General features: G+C 50.3%; 1 pseudogene; it reads left to right on the top strand.

Moving 5' to 3' along the window:
* Positions 1-907: 907 nt before the first annotated feature.
* The window catches only part of LOC139825892 (dynein axonemal heavy chain 9-like), a 33,751-nt pseudogene continuing 21,433 nt past the window's right edge, over positions 908-13,225 (top strand).

Below are 13,225 nucleotides of genomic sequence, written 5' to 3'. Positions count from 1 at the left end.
GTGGGAAGCAAATGGCCCCAGGGGATGTTTTCCACCCTTCACCCTGGTGCCAGGGTTTGGAGCCTGTGACGTGCTGAGCATGTTCTCAGCTCCAGTCTCTGAGTGCTTCTGCGCTGCTCTCAGCTTTCCGTACTGAGGACTGCCTCATGTCCTCAGGTGCCTGCTTAGCAGCCCCTTCATGCCCTTCAGAGCAGATAGGAGCACCTCATTTTGCCTAAAGGGAGGATGTGTTTGCAACCCTTCAACATTAAAGAATCTTCCAGAGCTCACCTTCCATGGAGGAGAGGGAAAGAGGGTAAGACATCCTTGACACCATGGTGGGGATGTCTCAGACATTCCAGTGCATAAAAGGGAGGGGAGTTTGGTTCTATCTCACTTGGCCTCCTGCTCCCTCAATCCCCTGCTTTTCCCTTCCTCCCATCCCATCCTCTTCCATCCACCTCCTCAAACTGCTCCCTTCACCCTTCTGCGCTCCGTCTTTCTTTCCTCTTCTTGTCATTGTGGACATAGTCACTTTAGTATTGTAGATACTCCTCACCCCTGCCATTGCCCATACAATATACTGAATTTCTGTCACCCAGCCAAAATGTGCCGTTTCAGCAGCATTTTCCCTCTCACAAGCCACTAAACTGAGCAAAGATTTTTTTTTTTTGTCTTAGAAGTGATATATTGCGTTGGAAGACCTTGCTGCTCCGTTTGTTGCAGGGACTCACTTCTACTTGGGTTTATAGTTTAATAACCCGCTCAATCCCGTTCCATCACAACTCAAAGATGCTTTTGGTTGTGCCTCCTCCTGCAGGCACAGTATTGCTGAAAGACTGTATTGATGAGGATAGCTGAGAAGACCAGAGATCATCATGGCTTTTAGAGGCTGCACAGGGTTTGCTGGCTGGGTAGTTAACAGAGCTATATGTCTTTGATTGGGAAGCAAATCAGAGGCAAAGATCAATGGGAGGGAGATGGTCTGGACTAGGAGGTGTCCAGGCCCTTCTCAGAGCGTGCTGCTTTGTGAATAAAACAGCAGGAACCCCCTAAGATCCCCAGAATTGACGGGAGGGTGTCTACCAGGTGAATGGGGAGGATTGTCTCACATTCAGCTCTCTGCCTTGTTTCTGCAGCTGGTGTCGGTGCTGAGGGAGCTGAGCTACCTGTCTGGCAGCCGCCTGGGAGCCATCCCACCCACGGCAGCAGAAATCTATTCCTCCAAGGAGTCATACCGGCAGCTGGCGGCCAACTTGGAGCTGATGGTGAACAGATACAACAAGGTCCTGAAGACAGTCCTGGAGGTCGAATACCCTCTCATACAGGAGCAGCTGTGGGATATTAACTTGAAGCTGAAGAAGGCAGAAGAAACACTCAACTGGAAGATGGAGGGTGAGCTAGCTCTGTGTTAGGGCAAAAGAGGCCGTACAGGATTTCACAGAATCCCAGACTGGTGAGGGCTGAAGAGACCTCTGGAGATCTCCCAGTCCAACCCCCCTGCTCACGCAGGGTCACAGAGCAGATCACACAGGTGGGTCCAGGCGGGTTTCAATGTCTCAGAGAAGGAGACTCCACACCCGCTCTGGGCAGCCTGGGCCAGGCTCTGGCACCTCCCAGCAAACAAGTTTCTGCTCATGTTCAGATGGAGCCTCCTGTGTTTCAGTCTGTGCCCGTTGCCCCTCACCCTGGTGCTGGGCACCACTGAACAGAGTCTGGTCCATCCTCTGACAGCCACCCTGAGATATTGATCCCATTGATCAGATCCCTCTCAGCTTCTCTTCTCCAGCTCAACAGCCCCAGCTCTCTCAGCCTTTCCTCAGAAGAAAAATGCTCTAGACCCCTCAGCATCTTGGTAGCCACCGCTGGGCTCTCCCCAGTAATTCCTTGTCCTTCTTAAACTGGGGTGCCCAGAACTGGACACACCACTCAGATGGGGCCTCACGAGTGCAGAGCAGAGGGGGAGGATTCACCTCCCTCGACCTGCTGGCCACACTCCTACTCACGCAGCCCAGGTACCATCAACCTTCTTGGCCACAGGGCACATTGCTCATGGTTAACCTGCTCACTTGGGTCTCATCAGATTCCTCCCATGTCCCCAGCCTCCATCACCTGGTTCCCAGTGACAGTTCACAGCAGGGCAGGGGACTCTCCAGCAGAGCCAGCACTGGGGAGACAAAGGGCAGCCCCCAGCCTGCCTGCTCCTTCCCATCTTACCTTGATCTGCTTGGGCTGGGGACAGGATCCTGATCCCTTCAGCTTCCCTCTGGGCTTTTGGGGAAGAGAGGCTGCCCTGTAAGCAGTGATGCTGAGGAAACGGCAAGATTGGGGTTTGTGAGAGCTGGCAAGGCTGGGGTTGAAGAGTCTGCTCCCTGCCCGTGCCAGCCCAAGTGACCCACTGTGTGGTCATGTCCCTGTGTCCCCAAGGCACTGCTTTCTCCCTGAGTTGTGCAGGGACTGGGACCCCTTGGCCCAGCCATCTGGCTTGGGACAGACTTCTCCCGGTGGGGGCCAGGGCCACCTCGTTATCCTTTCCAGCCAGATGAAATACTGTGGTTAGTGGTGAGGTTTGTGCACCGTGACTTTGGGATGATTTAACCAGTGTTCTTGCTTGATCAGTTTTAACTGCAAAGCAGAATGGAGGAAGACAATTTGTTTCCTCTTGGTGAAAGCAAACTGCTCGCTGTTGGAATATATATTTCTGTCATCAGGCTTGTGGTATGAACAGGAACAAGTGTCCTCCCTTGGGAACTTGCAAAGCAGAATTCCTCATGCTGAAAAACTCTTTCTCCATTGCACAACAAAGATGAAGGGACTTTCCTGCAGATGAAGTTCCCTGAATCTAAATGCAGCCCTCGCTGGTACCTTGGGCTGTCACAGCCTGTGTTTGTGGGGCTGTGGGTCCCTGCTCTAGTGACAGTGGCAGGAACACTCAGCCTGTTGTCCTTGTTCTCTCTCTGGTAGCAGATTAAATCTGGGTACGGGAAAGGGGGAAGTGTCAGACGTCCCCACGGTGCTGGTGCTCCTGGCAGAAAACAGAGGCTGCAGCTGTACCATGGATTGTTGGGGTAGGAGGGAGCTAGAAGTGACTCTTTTGGTTGAGGTGGTAAGTCTCTTGTGTTAATGATGGGTGAGAAATACATGAAACCGTGGGGGAAAAGTCTTATGGAGAGTGCACAAGAGCTTGGCCATGCAGCTCTGAAAAAAAGTAGTCAATCATCTCATTTTTTACCAGGTGTCTGGGATCACATCTCCATGGTGATGGATGATGTCCATGACCTCGAGCAGAGGATACAGAAAGCCAAAAACAATGTTGAGGAGATCCAGACCATCGTGGGATCGTGGGCGTCGCCCATATTTGTGAGAAGAGATTGTAAAAGAGAATCGCTGCTGAGCCTGGAGGACTGTCAGGACCGCCTGGAACGGCGTTACAGCCTTGTCCGAGAGTCAGGGCAGAGGATTCATCTGCTGGTGAAGGTGAGGGGGGACCTTCTCCAGGGGTTTGTTGACTCTTCATAGGCTCTGGGTGTCTCTCCGCTCTGGTGAAAATGTCCAGAGCTGCTTCACCTTAAAATTAACTCCCTTAACTCATTTGAAAAACTTACCCGTTGTTGATTAAGGAATACTTTGATGGGTGAGCTGGTACAGCTGAGTGTGCGGGGCTGCTGACCAGGCACCGAGTTTGGAGCAGGAGTGGGAGCCGATGCAGCCCAGTCTGGCTCCCAGTCCTGGTTCTTGTGAAGCCACTAGAGGGGAGTCGTGCATCAGGCTTTGGGATCCTGCTCAGAGGAAAAACTCCTCCGAAATATTCACCTTAAAATGGAGAGGCAGCTGGCTGTGGCTGACCTTTCTGCTTTAGGCTTGTTGTTCCTCTGTGGGAGCAGGAGGTGACGCTGTCAGTCCAGGGAGAAGCTGAGTAACAAGAAAAAAGCTGCTGTCTGAACCCTGGGTTTTTTCCAGTGGCTTTGCCAGAGCTGAGAGTCCTCTTTGCAGAGCAGGAGAAAGCCCAAATCTCTGCGCCTCACCTGCCCAGAGGTTTTAGCGTGTCAGGGACAGCACCTTGGCTGGAAGGCAGATGGATTTTAGGTCCAGCCCACTCCTGAGGGTCACCATCTGGCCTTGGACTCTGGAGAGACTGGGCTGACCCTCTCTGGGACACTGAGCCCTCGTTGCTCACCTTACTTCACTGTCTGCACTCAGCCTTGGGCTTCTGACCCACTTCTGTACCCTCTGAACCCACGGCGAGGATTTTACTATGCCCACGTTGTCCTGCTGCTACAGCTGTGACAGGCTCAACCACCTCCAGCTACACCCAAAAGATGGGAACACTTCCTAAATTGACCGGAGAGAACATGGGGCTGTGGCCAAGGCAGAAGGGCTGGCACCGCTGCTCTGGTGGCTCACAGGGCAGGACCAACTGCAAAGCAGCATGAAGGTCCTGGGGAGGGAAAGGCACCGTGGCCCAAAATAGGATGTCCCCATGCCTCTGTCCTGCTGTGCTGGTCAAACCTGGAGGAACAGCAGCAAAGGGGCCAAGAGCTGGTCTGCTGTGTTTCCCTTGGGTGTTCAGGTCTTCTTTTGAGCAGGTGAGTCTTGAGGCTGCTGAGAGAAGAGCACAGAGAGTTTGGGTACGTGCACCCACAAGCACAGGCAGGACAGTGAGATGCTGGCTTGCATTGCCCTTTTGCACCAGGATGAGGCCTCTGGAGTAAAGGTTCAGTAGAACACCAGTGACAAGGGGGCATTGTCAAATACAAGGGCATGGGACGGTGAAGAGGGGGTGGTGCTTTCAAATGGGCATTCCCATAGTGTTCAGTCCTGTGAAGTTCCCCTTTCTCTTGTGTCAGCAAAATGTGGAGGTGAGTCTGCAAGGCACCAGAGCCCTGGCTTGCTCTGTTAACAGTTTAATCACTCAGCGTTGATGTGTAAAGTTGGGGAGCAGCAACTCTGGGTTGACTCAAGCCCAATTGGCAATGCCACTCTATCTTGAGGAGGCTGAGGCCAGACCTTCTTGCTCTCTGCAACTGTCTGAAAGGAGGTTGGAGCATGGAGGGGGTTGGTCTCTTCTCCCAAGTAGTAAGAGATAGGATGAGAGGAAGTGGCCTCAAGTTGCACCAAGGAAAGTTCAGATTGGATATTAGGAAAAAATAATTCACAGAGAGGATTGTGAAGCTTTGGAATAGGCTGCCCAGAGCAGTGGTGGAGTCACATCCCTGGAGGTGTTAACAAATGTACAGATGGGGTTCTTAGGGACATGGGTTAGTGGTGGAGTTAGGTTATGGTTGGATTCGATGATCTTGAGGGTCTCTTCCAACCAGAACCCTCGTCTCTGCTGGGAGCAGCTGGTCCAGCTGAGTGTGTAAAGTGCAAACAGTTCCACGAACTCGGTACCATCGACATCCTGCGAGCTGATGCTCCTACGACCTACTGTGTGGTGTTGGACAGGATGTCTGTTTGTCTGTTCATCCTGGTCCAACTAATCTAATCTCTTCTAGGGCTCTGTGCTTATTTTGTTGAATTTGCCATCAGTAAAGCTGCATTAATGCCATGAGATACTTGCTCCGTTTCTAAATGCAGTGCTCTTTTGAGTGCACTCTTTGTAAAAAAAGTAATTTGGGTTGCCTGGCATGAGCAATCATGGGGAGGCAGTTTCAAGGTTACAAAAAGGAGGAGCTTTGGATGTAAGTTTTGAATTAACATGTGTTCCCTGCTCTGAATAGCTGCTCAGCCGCCTGGTCTCTGCAGGATGATGTGTTAGGTGATTTATTTGAGTAGTAGCAGCTGAAGGATGCCACAGGGCTTGGATGCTTACGAAGAAATATTTACAGACATATGTACTAGTGAAGGCTGCTGCGTGTGGTGGCTGCTGTGATCTCTTGTGTTCTTTTCAGCACGATAATTCCTGTGCAAAGAGGTTTTTGCATAGGTTAGAACAGGCATTTAGGAGTCCTTATTAAGAGCTCCTGACTCAGCAGTTTAGTCTTTAATAGGTGAAGTGTTTAGGGCTATGTTTTGGTCCAGCAGCATCCACAGAATTTAAGCGGGCACTTCAAAAGTAAGCGTTTTGAGAAGGGAAGAATGGAAAGGACCAAAGATCCAGGAGCCCATCAAGCTCTGCTAACAGTGTCCAGCAGCTGGTGAGATCAAGAAGCAGGTAGGGAAACTTCCCCCAAATAGTCTCCTTGTCTCTAACCATTCATACCTGAGGACTTTGAGAGTCATGGGTTGTACCTTTGTATCTAAAGACCTGGATGGATTTTTTTTTCTCCCACAAATGTTCGGTTGCTTTTCTGAACCGCTGTGAATTTTTAACATCTGCATCCTTCTGCAGCAGAGACTTACCCTCTGAAATAAGGCAGCGTGCGAAGAAGAATCCCTGTTTGTTGTAGCTTTACAACCTACCAGGTTCATTTGTTGAATTCTTGTATTGGAAGAGATGACATGAAAACTGTCCTTTCAAATTCACTCTCTTCAGACCACAGACCCGAGCTCACAGGTCTCCCTTATAGAATCATAGGATAGAGTCATAGAATCTGTTTGGTTGGAAGAGACCATCAAGATCACAGAGTCCAACCATAACCTAACTCTGGCACTACCCCATGTCCCTGAGAACCTCATCTATATGTCTATCCAACCCCTCCAGGGATGGTGACTCCACCACTGCCCAGGGCAGCCTGTTCCAAGGCCCGACAGCCATTTCTGTGAATAACTTTTTTCCTAATACCCAATCTGAACCTCCCCTGGAGAAATTTGAGGCCATTTTATCTTATCACTTGCTACCTGAGAGAAGAGACCAACCCCCTCCATGCTCCAACCTCCTTTCAGACAGTTGCAGAGATCAGGTCTCCCCTCATCTCCTGTTCTCCAGGCTGAACAGCCCCAGCTCCCTCAGCTGCTCCTCGTAAGACTTGTGCTCCTCAAATGCCTTTTCTCCAACCTGTGAAGTCCCAACCCATTTATCCGTTCCTCACAGGAAGCTGTACCACATCTATGGATCCCTGTGAGCATGAACTGTGGTTCTGATGCCCTCAGCATGTTGCCATGTGATGGGCAGAGTTAGCCAGGCCTTTCCCTCTCCGTGCCAGTCCAGCTGCCTGGATGATTCCGGTAGGAACTGCTCTCATTTGGTGCTTTCCTGTTTTGTGTTCTACAGCTTGTCTGACCTGGACGAGTTCATAAAAACTGCTGACAAAGGTTTGAGCAAAAAGGTTGAAAAAGGCGATTATGATGGTTTGGTGGAGATCATGGGGCATCTCCTGGCCGTTAAGGAAAGGCACAGTGTCACCGATGCCATGTTCGAGCCCCTGAAGCAAACCGTCGAACTGCTGAAGACGTATGAGCAAGAGCTGCCGGAGGAAGTCTATAAGCAACTGGAGGTGGGTGAAAAGCTGCGGTGGACACGGCGGTTTGCCAAGTAGCCAGCGTCAAAGAATATGAGCTTAAGAGCATTGCAGGAATATTTAAAGCCCCACTCCCTGTCATTAGAGGGCCTCAGTGGATAGTATTTTACTATTGTGGGATGTGCCTTAATAGCTCTAAATTTTGGAGTTATATTGAGGTTTTTCTTTTAAAGCAGAGATTAAGCCTTTTGTTATGTATGAAAAACATAGAATTGCCTGCTCCAACTCTCAGCGATTACTCTTGAAAAAAATTAATGCATTTTCAAATACATCTGTTAATTAGTTTGAATTATAATTATTTTTAAATAAGCCAGTTCTTGGCAGCTGTGGAGATGGGAAGGATAATGTTGGCAGAGGAGTCGCCTTCTCATAGGACTTCAGTCCTCCACTAGGTCTATAACACCCAATCTGCTTGACCCAAAGGACATCACTGGGAGCACGTTATGAAAGTATTTCAGCACCTTTCCACATCTGGCCCTGATGAATCAATTTTTCTTTGGGGAATTCTTCTCATTTCTGGACAGGGGACCATGAGGTGAAGGTTGGAAAAGCCTGTGGGATGCCCAGCCAGCCTTGGGGAACTGGCAGCAGTCACCATGTTACGGTGGAGGAGCGTGTGGCTACGTACTGATGGATACCCCTTAGTCACGGGGCGTTGTGTGCAGAGGGCTCTGTGTAGGACACCAGGTTTAAGGCAGAGCTTTTTGGGGAGAAGTTCCTCCCTCTGCTGCAGGCTTGGATGGGACCTGAGCGGGGTTCAGCAATCCCCCAGTTTTCTGCTGGTGCAGCCGTGATCCACGGATGGTTGTATCACCAAATCTGACACGGGTAAGGGTCCTAAAGATAACTGGATTCCTACAGACACCCTGAAAAACAGAAGAGCTGCATTAAATGAATGTTTTGGCTGCTACAGCAGCTTCAGTTCAGCATAAAAAATGGTGCTATGGGGAACCCAGCTCTGCTGATTCCTCTGCCCAAGAGCTGCTTGCTTGGTGCCTGTTTGTGCGTGTAGATTTGAACAACTGATTTATTTTTCTGACAGAAGAAATGAGGTATGCAGGGCAGCCATTCAGATGGAGGAGATAACAAAACAGTTTCGTTCTTTCTGGCAAGTGACAGCAACACATAGTTGAATAATTCATTCACTGCTGTACACAGTAGGAAAACCAAAGTAAGTTCCTCCAGGTACCGCTCCCTCCATGGCCATGAAGATGGATGGGCTGGAGCTGATAGTTTGTATGAGAAGGACAAGGAAGCAGCTCCATGTGTGCCCTGCTATGGTCATGGATAGTGATTTCTACAGAGACTGGAACATGAAGTGCCAGAAAGAGACCCCTCAGGAGGGACTGGCCCTGCTCTGGCCGCCTCTGCTGCCTCCAGGTTATTTCGCTTCTTTGCATAGTGTTGGTGCATCTCCATTAGTCTTCTCAACTATGTGCACTGGGATGAAAAGAAGCCCAAAGTCTTTCCTGTAGGCTGGCACAGTACCTGGGGAAGTGGGAGAGCAAAGCTGTGGGACTTGAGGACAGCAGAGCCCTGGCTGGTGTCACTGTCTGGGGTGAGGATTTGGCTCGAGAAGTCTAGTGAGAAGAGAAGAAATCAAATCTCTTTCTAAATAAAATCCCAGGTGCAAAGGGTGGATTGTTAGCAGTGCTGTGCACCAGCAGCTTGGATGCAGTCCTGAGAAAGAAACTGTCTTATTTAGTACTAATATTATACAGGCAGGCTGGAGGGATTTGCCCCAGAAAGCTCTGTAGAAGTCCTTCTGGCATAATATCTTCTGCTCTAAGAGCTGGCTGGAAATTTCCCAGGCTCTGTTTCTTAATTAGCTCTGGGAAGCCGGACGATCTGATGAACTTGCATCCTCAGCCCACCCTCCTGCCCCCAGCCAGCTCTGGGTCCCGCTGGGCTCGGTGTCAGGAGAACTGTGCTCTCTCAACCACTGAGCCATCCTGGGAGCCCAGGATCTGGTCTGGGACCCTTCTTCTGAAGTTATTTAACATGTTTTTGCAATCAGAGCAGTCAGTTTTAAAGTCTCAGTCTTCATTCGTCTTCAAAATTGTGGATAACTGATAAGTTTTATCCCAAATTGTGTTTAGCTTTTGCATCACAACAAAACTTCCTTGCAGTTTTAGGCATGGAATCTGTTGCTTTTCCTGTTCTGTGATTGTCCATAAACAGATCAGTCACATCTTATATCAAATAGCAAATACTGCCTACCGTCATTTAAATTTTGCTTGCAGGAGCTGCCAGAAAAATGGAACAATATAAAGAAGCTGGCGATAGCTGTGAAGCAGCATGTGGCTCCTCTGCAGGCGAACGAAATGACAGTTGTGCGCAAGAGCTGTGCGGCGTTTGATGTTGAGCAACACAGATTCAGAGAGCGATTTCGGAAAGAAGCACCATTCAGGTACAGTGAAATTATAACATCAGAGAAGCCCTGAGGAAGAAAAGCTTCATGGGATCATCTCGGAGTGTCCTGAGGATGTGTTCTTGAACCCTTGCATACATTTCCTACCTGCTCACGGTGTTGTATCTGTTATGCCCTGGGTGTTTTGTCCCTGCAAACACTGTAAGGTGTTAGCAAGAGATTCAATCTGGATGCTGAGTGCACAATATTGCTTAAAGGGGTTGTCAGCAGTGCCATGTGGCTGCACCATCAATGGGTACTATAGATGTATCATGTCTGCTTTGTGTCTCAGAGGCACCATTTGTTTTATGTTTTCTTTAGAAGTTGTTACAATATCACTTATGAAGAATAAACATTTCTTTCTAGGTTTGACCCCAAAAAGCCTTATCAACTGCTGGATACAAAGCACATTGAGATTAAACAAATGGAGTCGGCCATGACCTCGATTTATGAATCAGCTGGTCTGTTTGAAGTCATAGTGCCAGACTATAAACAACTGAAGCAGTGCCGAAAGGAGCTGTGTCTTCTCAAAGAGCTCTGGGATATGATCTCCCTTGTGGGCACTTGCCTTGATGACTGGCAGACCACCAAATGGGCGGATATTAACGTGGAAAACATGGATCTGGAGTGTAAAAAGTTTGCAAGAGAGATTCGGAATTTGGATAAGGAGGTGAGGGCGTGGGATGCTTTCACTGGGCTGGACAGCAAGGTGAAGAACATGCTGACGGCCCTGAAAGCTGTGGCAGAACTTCAAAATCCCGCCATTAGGGAAAGGCACTGGAATCAGCTGATGCAGGTGACGGGTGTGAGGTTTGTGATGGACTCGGACACCGCGCTGGCTGACCTCCTGAAGCTCAACCTCCATAACTTTGAGGATGAGGTTCGTGGCATTGTGGACAAAGCGGTACGAGAAATGAGTATGGAGAAAGTCCTGAAGGAGCTAAAAATGACTTGGAGCACCATGGAGTTTCAGTATGAGCCTCACCCCCGGACGAACATCCCGTTGCTGAAGTCAGACGAGGAACTCATAGAAACTTTAGAAGACAACCAGGTGCAGCTGCAGAATTTAATGACATCCAAATGTATTGCTTTCTTCTTGGAGGAAGCGTCCATATGGCAGAGGAAGCTGTCCACAACAGATTCCGTCATTTCTCTCTGGTTCGAAGTGCAGCGTACGTGGTCTCACTTGGAGAGCATATTCATAGGCTCAGAAGATATACGGGCACAGCTTCCTAAGGTATGAAATCCCAAATCCTATTTTTCCTGTGTGGAAAGCGTTGAAGAAGAGCCTCCATTACACAGAAGAAGGTTGTCTATATTGCCGTGTTCCCCCAAGCAGGACTGTTCTCTTGCTGCATTGCTTTCTTGGAGGCTCCCTTAATGCTACAGCAGTTTCCCCAGTGTTGCCCCAGGATGTTTTTGTACTGTTGGTTGTGCCTGAACCCTGCTGAGAAACTGTTTTTCCTCCCCTCCACCATTGCACAGCAGATGCAGAGTTCCTGGAGGCTGAGCAGGAGGCTGCTGGCTTCCTTTAGTGATACAGGCATGTTCCCTCTTTCCTTGGAGGGGAGAAGACGGAGATAATTACTCAGATGGTGCAAATGTCAAATCAGAGCTGGACCAGGCAGCTTTGCAGTATCCGCTTCCCTGCCTCCAGTGCTGGTGCAGCAGGAGAGCAGCTCTTCTCCCACTTCAGCTTCAGAAAATTGAGCAGAGTTGTCACTGATGCCCTCCTCAGGGTTGTGACCTCCTCAGGGCTGTCTTTGAGTCCAGCTTCCAGTCTTATTCCCTATTCTCTTGATTATTTAGAAAATCTTCCAAGCTTGTTCCTGGCCCCGCTGGACCACTCGCAGCCCTGTGGAGGAACCTGCCTTTCACTCACGAGTGACCCACAGTTGGCTGTGTGACCCCCGTCCCTGTTCACGAGCAGCATCGCTGACAGCACCACTGTGGGACGAACACCCACGAGGGGATGTGCGCAGCCCATTGACCCCTGGACAACACACTGTTCTGTCTCCAACCCTGCACTCTGCTCTGCTTGGACTGTTCCTCCATCTGCTTCAGAGAGCACGCTGTGCTGAGTGTCCTGGGGGCAGTTTTTGGCCCCTCACACCAAGAAAGCCCTTGTGGTGCTGGAGCAAGTTGAGAGAAGGGAATGGAGCTGGTGAGGGGCTGGAGCACAAGGGTGATGGAGCGGCTGAGGGACCTGGGGGATTCAGCTGGAGAACAGGAGCTGAGGGGAGACCTTCTGATCTCTGAACTGCCTGAAGGGAGCTTGGAGCCAGGGGGGGTCGGGCTCTGCTCCCCAGGAACAAGCGCCAGGAGCAGAGGAAATGGCCTCAAGTTGCGCCAGGGGAGGCTGAGGTTGGATGTGGGGAACAATTTCTTCCCCAAAGGGCTGTGGGGCATTGGAACAGGCTGCCCAGGGCAGTGCTGGAGTCACCATCCCTGGAAGATGTATAGATGAGGAACATGGTTTAGTACTAGATTTAGGTTATGGTTGGACTCAGTGATCTCAATGGTCTCCTCCAGCTAAATGATTCTATGATTCTGGGCACACCTCGCTCACTGGGCAATATATACAGGTGCTGATAACCAGTGCCCTGAGGCTGTACCATGTGCCAGCAAGCTCTTAATATCCAGGAGCTATCTAATGTCATGTATGAAATTGCATCATGATTTACATTTGCATCCTGCTGGGCAGCTGTCTGCATCTCAGTAGCTGTCTGGCAGTGGTATGAACCATAGAACCATAGGATGTCCTGACTTGGAAGGACCCATCAGGATTGTCAAGTCCAACTCCTGTCCCTGCACAGGACACCCCACAGTTCACCCCGTGTGTCTGAGGACGTTGTCCAGTCTCTCCTTGAACACTGTCAGGTTGGGGCTGTGACCCCTCCCTGGGAGCCTGTTCAGTGTCCAGCACCTCTGGGTGAAGAACCTTTTCCTCATGTCCCACTGACCCTCCCTGGCACATCTTCTGCCGTTCCCTGGGCTCTGTCACTGTCACAGAGAAGAGCTCAGCCCTGCCCCTCCTGCTCCTGCTGAGGAACCTGGAGCCCCATGAGCTCTGCCCTCAGTCTGCTCTGCTCCAGCTGAGCAAACCCAGGGACTTCAGCCGCTCCTCATACGGTTTCCCCTCCGAACCCTTCACCAAGTTCATGTCCCTCCTCTGGACACTCCAGTAGCTTTATCTCCTTTTCTCCTGTGTCCCCAGCCCTGCACACAGTGAATGCTGCAGGTGAGGCCGCCCCAGCACAGAGCAGAGCGGGACAATCCCCTCCCTGCCCGGCTGGCCGTGCTGTGCTGGATGCACCAGGACACGGGGCCCTCTTGGCTCCAGGGACACAGGTGGCTCAGTCAGCAGCTTCTCTTCCGTAAAAGAAAGACTGAAGCTCAAAGTCTCTGTAGCTGAGCACCCTCAGGATGCATCCAG

Source organism: Patagioenas fasciata, chromosome 30 (genome assembly GCF_037038585.1).
Source record: "Patagioenas fasciata isolate bPatFas1 chromosome 30, bPatFas1.hap1, whole genome shotgun sequence".
NCBI lineage: Eukaryota > Metazoa > Chordata > Aves > Columbiformes > Columbidae > Patagioenas > Patagioenas fasciata.
The sequence above is the reverse complement of the archived record's forward strand: the minus strand, read 5'-3'. Positions and strand labels throughout refer to the sequence as shown.